The 10,857-nt window shown below is 39.6% G+C and overlaps 1 long non-coding RNA gene across 2 annotated transcripts in view; it reads right to left on the bottom strand.

Moving 5' to 3' along the window:
* Positions 1 to 1,992: 1,992 nt before the first annotated feature.
* LOC142405959 (uncharacterized) overlaps positions 1,993 to 10,857 on the bottom strand; it is a 26,854-nt gene continuing 17,989 nt past the window's right edge. For both annotated transcript variants that reach the window (XR_012774402.1, XR_012774403.1), the window contains exon 3: positions 1,993 to 3,853. This is a non-coding gene — a long non-coding RNA (uncharacterized LOC142405959). The remainder of the gene's footprint in view (positions 3,854 to 10,857) is intronic.

Raw genomic sequence — 10,857 nt, 5'->3', positions numbered from 1 at the left:
GTCTACTGGATTGCTACATGAAAATAGAATAATTCACGTTGGAAGGGACCTCAGGAGGTCATCTAATCCAACCTCCTGCCACCAGCTGAGTCAACTATGAAGTATGGCTGGTGAAGATGCACTTTGCATTCCTCCCCTTTGCCCATCTGGAAGGTGGGGGCACTCTGGTGTTTTTTCCAGGCCTCAGAAACTGTCCCTGCTCCACCAATCCCCTCCTGTTGCCCCATGACCTTGCAACGATGCTTGACAGTGTCCCTGCAGTGCCGGGAGCCAGCCCCAACAGCAGTCTTTGGAGGCCTCCCTGCTGTCCTGTGCACTGGTGGTATTGTCCGAGTCACTAAAGGCGACCTGAACTCCAGCTTCTTCACTTGTGCGCATCATCATGCATCGTAGTAGACCGGCATCCTACGTGACCAGCCAAGTCAACTATTATGAGGTCAGACCAGGCTGCGCAGGGCTTTATCCACTTGGGTTTCAAAAGCCTCCAAGGATGAAGACTCTGATGGCAACCTGTCCCAATGCACGACTCTCTTCATGGGGAAAACGGTTCTCTTTACATCAACTCTGAACCTCCCTGGTTTCAATTTATGCCTGCTGTCTCCCTTTATCCTGCCATGCACCACCAAGCCCAGCTGAACTCCATCTTCTTCATGTCCTCCTAGCTATGGGAACAGTCCCCCCAAACCCCTCTCCTCCTCAGGCAGAACAAGGCCTGTTCACCCTTTCCCCTCACAGGGCACATAGCCACCAGTTCCTGGCCACCCCTGTGGTCCTCCACTGGACCTTCTTCAGTTTATTCATGCCTTTCCTGTAATAAGGGGCCCAAGACCGGACGCAATACTCCGAAGAGGGTCTAACGAGCGCCAAGTCAAGACAGATAATCACTTCCCTCCATCGAATGCCTATGGTGCTGCCAATACAGCTGATGATGCTATGGACCTTCTTTGCTGCCAGGCCACACTGCTGCCTCATGTCCAGCCTGCTGTCCACCAGGACTGCCAGGTCCTTCTCCGCAGAGCTGCTCCCCCACCAGTCAGACCCCAGCCGGTATTCTCACAAAGGCTTCTTTCCTTCCCAGGTGCAGTTTCCTTCCACTTGGCAGTTGTCTTTGCTGAATTTCACAATGTCCCTGCTGGCTCATCTCTCCAGTCTGTCTGGGTTGCTCTGGATAATAGCCTTGCCTGTGAGTGCATCGATCGGTCCCCCCTGTTTGGTGTCATCTGCAAACTAGAGGATCAAGCACTCCGCTGCCTCCTCCAGATGTTCAATGGCACAGCCCCCATGACTGACCCCTGGGGTACTGGACTCCAGGGGCAGTACAGTCCCTCCACCACTCTCCTCGGAGCCTCATCCACTGGACTGGTGTCTTTCTTGTGGTGGGGAGCCCCAAGGGTGGAGCCAGCCCCTCAGTTGTGGTGTCACAAATGGCTGAGGAGAGGGAAGAAGAGGCTTCCCTTGCCCCACTGGCTCCCACCTTGCTCACAGAGTGTGGTCCCCTGGCAGCTGCCTTCGCCACAAGGCTGAGCCTGGGGGTGCCCAGGCACAGGGCTGCATGGCTGCTCCCGTGCCATAGGCACCAACCACCCCTTCTGTGCAACATCTTGTGCTGTCAAGATATAAGTGTTAAAAGTCTCTGAAAACTGAAAGAATCCTGGTAAACGTAAGTAATGTAAAATGTAGGGTAAAACCCACACTAGATAAATAAGACAGACATCAATTATTTCAACTATGAGGCTTTAGGAGAGCACATAGTCCCTGCTCATTAGCCTAAGGGCTCACCTGTGCCCTGCTAGGCTGCGTGAGAAATCCAACACGCCAGACTACACCAGTTTTCTACAGAGATGCTAATTCCTGTCTGGTTTTCCAGGAAATTTCACTCTTTCTTTCCACACAAGCACCTAACCACATTAGTCTAGGTTGTTGTCTCCTCTGTCTCCCCGGTGCTGGTGGGGTTTACCAATTCAAGGTCTGAACCTGGATATGGAAAAAAAAATTGCAGAAACAAAAATAACCAGAGTCTGACTCAGAAAAGAGCAAGGACCTGCACTTTTTTCCATCAGGTCAGAAATTCCATGCAACGCCTATAAAATCTTCCTTACCAAAATTTCTCTGAATCTTATACATTTCCATGAAAAATCTTGGCTTTGAAAAATCGAAATTTCTAAGGAAAGTAACCTATTGCTGTAAATGCAGCCTGGCCTTTCTTCACTGATTCCTGACCAGATTCTAAGGCTTGCAATGTTTTCATCTTAATGTTCAATTAAATTAATGGGTCAGTCCCCAGCTCCATTACAGACTGAACAGCAGTCAGGAAGTAGCTGACTCCTATGGCACTAAGCAGGTCACAAAGCCAAGAACAAAGTTGTATGAGATCCAGAAACAAGGCAATAGCTGTTCCATAAGTCCACTAAAGGCACAGCTAATACTATTGATTTTACATTGCAGATGACTCCCATAGTCAGTGGCAGTACAGAACTCTAAGTGACAGCCCCCCCACACACACTTCTGGCTGGTATCCCTGTAGAGACTGCTGCAGGTGCTGTCACTGGGTTGATCCTTGTAAGCGTATACAGAACAGAAAATGGGCAGCTCCCAAAAGGAGCTTTTTTAGGGTCTCCTGTAGGAGTTTGTATGTCTCTCTCAACTTGAGCCTACTTGTCTGGGGCAAGTTGCAAAGGCTGTTTGTATTCTGGCTGAATTCACAGTATAGCAGGTGTGGTGCAAACACAAAGCAGCATTCAATACCTGTCTCAAAGAGTTTACACTCTAGCCTTCAAATATGTAAATAACCCCCCCAAAATTCAAAGGAAGTTTGAATCAATTAACTGTTGTGAAAATAGCATAGGACATCACTCCTTTTTAATAACAGAGACAGAAACATATCCCATATTTGCCCTTAAAGTAGTCTCCATGAGTGTGACTTAGTGGTTCCTACACTGCTCACAGCATGTGAAGAGGATCCTGTCTACAGCCCTCCTCTCTGACCTGGAAGAATCCTGCTTGAAATGTTTAGTTAAAGGAAATTGAAGTGCAGGTATTTTCTTCAAATTAATATTATTTAAAAACTAATTGGTGACGTTAGTGCTGTTTTTCCCCTTTAATTAACAATGTATAAATGCAACTTTAACTATAATTTAATTACATTATGAAGGCAGAAGGTATTTTCTGAAAGCTCTTTTCTAATTACATTCTGAAAGCTCAAGTTTTTTTCTCTTGCTCTTAGGGAATCAATCCCATTAGTATTAATAGTTTATCTGCTTAAATTCCTCATATATTATTATGAGAACTGAGCTCGAAGTTTAACTATTCTAAAAAAATGTAATGCTTGTAAATTAAACATGTTCTACTAAATCTTAGAGACATTAAAATGGAAAGAGATGTATGGAATTTCAATGTGATTTTGGCTAACCGTGTTAGAGAAACTGGACTTTTATTCACCTTAAGAAATGTCACATTAATGTAGATGATCAAATTTCTCAAATTGAAAATAGCTAGTGTGCTACTCTCAGGCAAGATTTTGACATTGACAGAGGACACCTCTTTCCTACCCAGAAAGGAAGGTGTGAAAATATTCTTATTTACACTTCTCAAGAGAACGAGCCCCTGGGCTGCAACAGGAAAGACTTCTCTTCACCTTAGCTCCTTGGTGTTCAGGTTTAGATGGCCACATGCACAGTATTCTCTCGAAGGGGGGCATCAGAGAAGTGGCTTTTGGTGTTGGTCGTTCTTGACATGAATGATGCAATTCATATCTCAAAGCAGCTGTTTCAGGCTATCGGTCAGCTTAGGTAGATAAATTTCTTTGGTTATACATAGATCATGGTTCCAATTAGCCTGTGGGCTAGAGATCCACCTGTACAGAAAAAAAAAAGGATAAAAAAGTCCACCCCCAAAATCATGACATTCTGATGCAACTATCTAACTTTCAAAAATAGTGCAGAAGGTAAGAAACAACAGATCCTAAAATCCATTTTGACCTAACCTGCAGAGGAAACTCAGACATCCACAGCAGGCTATAAGCAGGCCACAAGAAAATCCATTACATCCCCTCAGAGGAGAAATTTTAGAATAACCACCAGAGGCAAAAGACCAGCAACACATTGATCAGAGTTGCAAATGCGACTCTAATGAAAATTTAAATTTCCTTTAAATGTACAATGTGCAACTGGCTGTTTTGAATGTGAGTATATGTGCATTCTGAGTGCAAAGTTCAAACACAAAGGTTGAGTTGTAGAAGCAGAGGAGTAAAGAAACAAATACTGGAACTCTCTCAAACACTGTGAAGTAAGCCTATCCCAGATCCCCTAGCTGAGATCAGCTAATGTTAAGAGGAAACTGGCTGGCTGGTGGAACATACTCTCCCTTTGACTACTGGAACGAGAAGGTCCCGATGTGTTTTTTTCAGGAGATTAATGCAAATGAGTGGTTCCTACCAGAGTTTCTCAAAAGCAAGTCCTACGAAAGAAGCTGAAAGAGCTCCATTCTTTCTTTGTGTATGCAAAGGGAAAAGTACTGTTACAGAGACATTTATCCAGATAAACAAACTTTCCCTCAATTTCTCTAGGCACACTTGAAGAGCCATTGCAACAAATATGAATTTGTATTTGATGGAACAGTAGGCTCTGACAGAGGTTCAGAAATGAGGACAGGTCTTTTCATGCAGTCAGGATACCCTCCAAATTTCTGATTCCACTTCTGAGGAGCTTCTGTGACAAACAATGCTGGAAGCTGCAGCAAGAGATCCAAGTAAACGCTGATGATGCCCTGCCTACTGAGCACCTCACTAAAACAAACTGACTATGGATTAGGTGGGAAGTATCCATAGGAGAGGGGAGAGGCCTCCAAAGAGGCATGTAGGCAGCTACGACTTTCTATGTCTTGGTGGAGTCTCAGTCTCCTTCTAGGGCGGGAAGTTCTTACAAACCCCACCTAAAGTCGTGGCATCCACTTTCCCCACATTTCTGGGTGCAGAAATCATCTTAGTTTTTTTTAAACACAATACTTAAACTTACTGACCCCTGGTGAATACATAACTGTGACACACAGTCAGACTATGGTAACAGCGGGATTTCAAGCATTGTTGGACAAACAGCTCATTTGGAGTAGTCTGCTTGGTACCTGCTTTCTGAGAGTACTTCTGAATAATGCTAGCTTATGGATACCTAGGGCAGACTCTCAGGAGAATTGACCTTTCTCCCTATAATTTCTTTGAGACCTCTGGGGAGACCCCAGGAGGAAATCTGCAATTTTCGTGCTGCCAAGAATGGCTTTGGAAATGCTGCAGTACACATCCAGGCAGCCCCATGGGTATAATGGTTTAGAATAACTCGAGGTTTGGTGATGCATTTTTGTTTAAAATTTCTTAAGCCAGTTCAACTTTGTCAGCTTCGAATGTTTCTAATTTAACACCTACATCACTATCCTATGAGTAATAAGATGAAAAATGAAATGTAGATGGAATTTATAAACTCTCAGGTAGTACAACAGTTCCCATCAATAAATAGTGGAAAAACCTTTAGTGGGTGTATTCAAAACTGTACTGAAGGAAAAGGTTAAGGATTACAATTCCAGGCATACAGAGTTGATCTTTTCCATTTTCAATTTTTGTGTAATTTGATTGATACATATTTCCTGTTTTTATCTTATATATTGTCCATGATTTTTCTATACTTATAATTCTGCCTGTGTCTATAGTAATCAAGGTTGTAACTATCCACAAGGGGTCTCTAAATAATTAGGGTGGGTGGTTAAAGCTTCAGTGAATCCAATACAATTGAAACATAGAGCAACTGATCTGCAATTTGATTGCATTAAAAACTATACAGCATGTATACCAATGAGGTAGTTTACCAAATGAATTAACTTCATATAAATCATGGGAGCACTAAAATAAAATCTTGACTGTAAACTTAACACTGCTGATTTATACATAGATGTGATGAAAAGACAAAATAAGAAACTAACTAAAGTGTCATCAGCTGAGTATATTTAATACTTGCAGATGACACTGCAATCATAGTAGACACACAAACATTTTATCTGGTGGTGGCAAAGAATAAAAGAAATTCTAGAATCATAAATGCAATTTAAGATTATTTTCTTTGTTTTAAATATCAGACATATATCACCTGAGATTCAAAGCATAAAACATGAAAAGCATAAGGCATAAAAAACCTATGACATGTTTAAAAACAAAAGCAGAAATAGCAATGAAATCAAGAGGACTTTATTTTTAATTTAACATCAAGAGAAAAAATGATGAAGTTTTGGTTCATTTGTGAATGGCTCACACACTCAGGTAATCTTTCTGGCTTCTGTGACCAATCTTGTTGAGCAAAATTCAGCCAAAAAAAGTGATCAAATAAATATGTGCTTGGACAAACTGTCAGTGGCAATGCTGGATTCAAGCAAGAAATGTAGAAAGTGACTCATATACGCTACTGAGCTGCAAGAAAGAATTACTAAATTAACACCAGTTGTTATTTGACTTTTCTGAATACAACTTCTCGGTATTTCTATTACAATAGCCCATTTATCACTTGCTTTCCCTGCACTGCTTAAAAACTCTTACTTCTACATTTATCTCTGTTCTCCCCAAGCTACATTCCAATTTACCAGTAAGGTTATTTGGAGATATCACTTCTAGTCCTTAATCTTTGAGAAATCCCTTCACCAGATCATCACCATTCCACAACAGGGACTCATAATCATTGTACCTTATTGAAATGAGATAAAACCAAGGCAGACAATATTGATTTTACAGATATTTGAATATAGAGGGAAGTACAGAACCAGATCCACAAGAGTACTAAGGCTTTGAATTTATATTTAGAAGTTCTCTTTCCTATGAAACCAGGGAGTGGCTGGTGTTAAACTGGAGTCGGGTATGTAAACATCTGTAAGCACCGAGGACTATAAAGAATGTAGGTTATAAGATCTGGGCCACCTCCTCAGACCTTCTTCCACTTACACTGATTTTGCCCATGTAACACTGAAATGAATTACTGTAACTTTTGTCTTAAAATTGCTTCATGCACAGTTGCTGTATCATTATGTCCTCTCTCCACTGTCACCATACAAAAGCCATATGATGACTTAATCTTTTCACCTTCACAATCCAGGTTTAATCAAAGCAACATATTTCTGAATACTTAGCATTTTCTTACTGAAAGCACTACAAAACTTAAAACTTGTATTGACTAAAAGCAACATTCCTATTTCAGCCCTTGTCTTCCCCCTCCATTTACCAGAACCTCAGACACAGGCGCAGTTTCCTTTCCAATTTAACCTTTTGAGAATGTCAAAAGAGAGAATAATTTATACTTCTCCTTGAGTCACATTTCAGAAACTAGCTTTTGAAAACAGTTCACTGAAGCAACTAGTCCTTATGTTTCAGAGACAAATAACACATCCTTTTCTGTTATCTGGGGAGTTCAGACTTCAATGCTTTAAGGGCTCCCTTGGACTCTTATTTTTTTTAGCCTCAGTCAAAGCTAAACACAGACAGTCAATCAAATGCCTGCTTAACTTTTACAATAAAGGCAAAAATAAAAGATGAAGGGTCTTTAGTACTTCAAGCTTTGCAAGCTGAAGCAACAAAAAAACTAGGAAAACGTCAACTGGATTTTGAATTTAGTGAATGAGATAAAGTTAGTCAAATTATGATAAACGCTGAATATCAAGAGACATTTCCAAATAATAAGATCTATTAAAATGTGCATTATCTTATGTGTAGGAAGAAAAATTTTCACCACTGTAATTAAACCTTGACTAATGTGGAGAGAATTATGTCTGTAGATGCAGAAGGATAATATCACTTCCTCAGTTTCCTATGTGAATTAATTTCTATATTTTAAGACTGTTTTAAAAATACAAATACATACAGCCTGCAAAATCCATAAATCAAAAAGTGTGAGGACAAATACCATGAATTCACTTAGGAGTTTACATCTGTCTGGCTGTATCTTAGTTATCCAAACTGCTACAAAGTCTGTGCTGATACAGTACTGTAAAGAGAAACTGATGGCTATTTAAGTGAAATTTCTGGAAAATAAACTTAATTATTGTAGTATCTTTGAGAAGTATTCTTTGAGAAGATGAAGTGGGTGAAGAACAAGCCTCTAAAAATGTCCAAGGAAATTCTGATTTTTTTTTAAATATAGCTGTACCAGCGTCTGTTAAGTAGTCACAGGAAAGATCATAAAAGTTAAGAACAAACAAGAATACAACTTGCTCTTCTATGAGAAGAAGCAGTTAGCACTGAGTTTCTGGAGAAGCATAATCTTGATCTTATCACAAGCTGTCTGGAGATCTACTACTATCTCCCACATAATTATGGCAAAGAGATGTCAGTAGACATTTCACTTCAGCACATCAGTATTTTTGAAACTCTAACCCTAAAGAGGTAGAGAAGGGCATATCTGGACTTTCAAATGCACTTCAGTGTGTTACATGCGTCGCTCCCATTGAAATCTATAAATTAAGTGTCCATGCTGCTTGGACACATTAAAAAAATAACTTTACCTCTCTCAATCTCTCTGTGTCTAAAAGTAACTGGCAATTTATCCATAATCAACTCTGTAGGCCAGAGTACATATGGCCTCATATTTTAAATAAGAATGATAAGGTTTAATGAAATAAAACTGCAAATAATTTGGTGACCTCAAATGGGACATTCCAGAGACGAAAAATATGTTAAATATCTCAGACAATAAAGCACCAGTGTAGAAGACAAGCTACATCCTTTCAGTAGTGCCTTTATAAATAACAAACTTAACTGGCAGGAACAAGAAAGGATTTCTCAACTGATGAGTTTTTGGCCAAGAGTTAAGAATTTTTGTAGCAGTCAAGAACAAACTGGTTTTAGCTCATTCATTAGCTTCTAAAAACTTGTGCAGCTTTTCTAATATGATGAATCTGCTTAAGTAAGGGTTTAGACTAGTTTAAAATTGCTTTGGTTTGAAAACAGTCTGTTGATTTAGATATGAACGGTGTTCTAAACATTCGATACATTATCATTACCAATATAATCTGTGACAAAAGGTTTTTTTAATCTGCTTACATTTCATAACTTTTTGTGATCATTTGCTGTTCTTTAATGTACTTGCTGCTTCTGGGACTCAAAATGCTGCACAAATTCATTTTACATTTTAAATGATCTTAGTCATCTTTTTAACACTCCTATATCCCAGAACTACATTTACTACATTTATGGTGTTCCTTTCTATGTCATATTATTTCACAACTACTGGACTAGCAGCTAGACATTTGATTGCCTTGCTGTTGCAGTCCAAATACTAATACTTTCTTCCTAACTTTTCCAGGAATCACTGATTTAACATACAAATATATATAAAGGAAAACTGCATGCATCTTGTCTTGTTACGTAAAGCAGCACAACGAATCTCTAGAGGATTTGTTAGGTACAGAAGTGTTTTTCTGAAGAATGCTGGACCCTCCTCATGACAGTAAACTGGCTGTGGTCCTGCTGAAAACAGGCAGTGGGATCTGCCTACAAGTGATTTTAACTCTTGTTACAAGCCTGGGCTGCTGTATTCACATCCGTTAATCTGCAGAACTCCCCTGCCTACTTCTTCCCAGCCAGCTTCAGTTACGTTACAGTGATCCTATGCATTACATGTATCACTATATGCCATAAGCCCCTACTGCCACGACAGCTCTACAGTTTCTTGACACCTTCACAATGATTATGAAAACCAAATCCTATCATTCAGGAAATCCACTCTGTAATCAAGTTATTGTTATTGCAAGTTTATTGACCAAAATTTTGTAATGCTACCAGACAGAAATTGTTCACTGTGATGCATGCACAGAATGGCATAGCTCAGATTTGTCTAAATGTCAGATTGATTTATAATAACCTGCTACCTCTCTAATCTTTTTTTCTGAATTTTTTCCTATCAGTAAACTTAGCATCTTGGTATTAGAGGAATAAATATGAGTGGAATATAAATTGGGAAATCTGCAGAGGTTTCTGATGCCATTAGTTTAAGATGGGAGATTAAATCATTAGATGTTCTGATGGAGTCCTTCAATGATTAGTTATTATATCCACAAAGAGGTTTCCAAGACATGCCAGATTTACTTTTTTCTTCCTTTTTAAAGGGTTGTTTATACCTGGCAAGTCTTGTTTTAGTGGGCTAAACAACAAAGAATATTTAAATAGTGCTTTCGTTGTGTAACTTGACAGGTGGCTTGTGTACCCATCCTAGATGTCTTCTCACTCAAGCTTGTGCATATTCTTTATGAAGTGAGAGACATTTTTATTAATAGGGAGAGTAAAGGGTACAGATCATAGTGAAGACAAAAAGGTACAGAATGAATTTATTACTTGATCGGTTCCTATTCCCCCCAGACTTTCTAAAGAGCAGAAGATTCATTTTGTCCACGATCCAGTCAGACTTTGAATTCTGTATGGAATGAAGATTCAGGATACCTTCTTGATATGCACGCAGCGCTATCAGATGTCAAGGGTTTTGGCAGGAAGTGAAAAGCCCTGATCTGTACAATATACAGTACATGGAAAAAATTATGATTCCTGACAGTTTGTAATTCTGCCAATGCTATAGAAATTTTTATAATGGCAGTAAAAGGCACCTCTCTAACCCAAAGACTTTCCTGCCAAGCTTCCAAAATGTGCAGCTAATCATGATGGAATTGGAGCTGTTAAAGTTATAACCATTTTTTTTATTACAGGAAGCACTAGACAAACTGAGTTAGAGGCTGCTATTCCTTCTATCACAATGTCTATAGAGTAATGAAATAATTATGTCAAGCAATTGCTTTTCAAATAAAAATATGCTTGCAGATTTTGAATATATGGTTCTAAAAACGTAT

This window comes from Mycteria americana, chromosome 2, assembly GCF_035582795.1.
Source record: "Mycteria americana isolate JAX WOST 10 ecotype Jacksonville Zoo and Gardens chromosome 2, USCA_MyAme_1.0, whole genome shotgun sequence".
Taxonomy (NCBI): Eukaryota; Metazoa; Chordata; class Aves; order Ciconiiformes; family Ciconiidae; genus Mycteria; species Mycteria americana.
This window is presented reverse-complemented; position numbering and strand designations above follow the sequence as displayed.